This window comes from Rattus rattus, chromosome 11 (assembly GCF_011064425.1).
Source record: "Rattus rattus isolate New Zealand chromosome 11, Rrattus_CSIRO_v1, whole genome shotgun sequence".
Taxonomy (NCBI): domain Eukaryota; kingdom Metazoa; phylum Chordata; class Mammalia; order Rodentia; family Muridae; genus Rattus; species Rattus rattus.
In genome coordinates, this window is record NC_046164.1 from 78,214,718 (window position 1) to 78,215,707 (window position 990).

Below are 990 nucleotides of genomic sequence, written 5' to 3' on the forward strand. Positions count from 1 at the left end.
AACTTAGGTCTTTTTTATGGCTACTAATTCTTTGTCAAGAATTGCTATCTGATCAGTTTTCCCCTTTCATAATGGAACATGGTTGTATTTTCATGACAGCACTTCCCTAATGATGCCAGCATCTGGATTGTTTGGGGACTACTATAGCTGTTCCCCCTTTCCCATGGAGCCTCAGAAAATGTTTTACTTACCTATGCATGACATATGGATTCATTATGGATATTTCAAAATAACATAAGACTATCTGCCCCACTAAACTCTTCTGGAGTGTTTTGATTTGGGTTTAAAAGTTAATCCAGACAAGTCCTATAAATCCTGGCCCACCCTCTCTGGGCTCTATATCCAATGTTAACATTTCAAAGCTGTTTCAGGGCAGCACTAAAAGCCACCCTTGGGCCTATCAGGTCTTGAACAGTGTTCTACCTGGTAGCTCACTCCCAAAGCATTTGCCCTGTGAATTCATGTTCTTTACATAGATCCATAACTCAAGGCTGGCCACGGATTCTGTAGATAGATGCAGAGGATCTTTCTTCTCTCCACTCTGACGTTTCTTACATGATTACTGTTCCTGGTTTCCTAGCTAGGGCTAGGGTTCTGCCTCTCTGTACTGCATTTTGTATGCTGGAATCTGCTTCAGACTATGAGCGAAAGGCACTGAATCTGTGGCTTTGCTAACCACAACTGTTATCACCATTCAGAATTAGGCTTGGGAGACAGAGTAGAGCCTTTGATCGTAGGGTCTCCATGGTGGATTTGGTTTCTCCTTCCAGTCTGTCTGCTCTAAATTCAGAGTTCCTAAATAGTTTCTTTCTATATTCTTTCCATACATTTTAAAAACAATAACTGCAAGAGAGTGTAGAAAAGGCTTAATCCGTTCTAACAAGTCTTAAGCCCCAGTCTTTAAGTAAAATATTATGTTCTAAATTTGAAATAGAATAATTAAAATATTAATTATTTAATTAAAATATATCATATAGGAGTCTAGAAAAA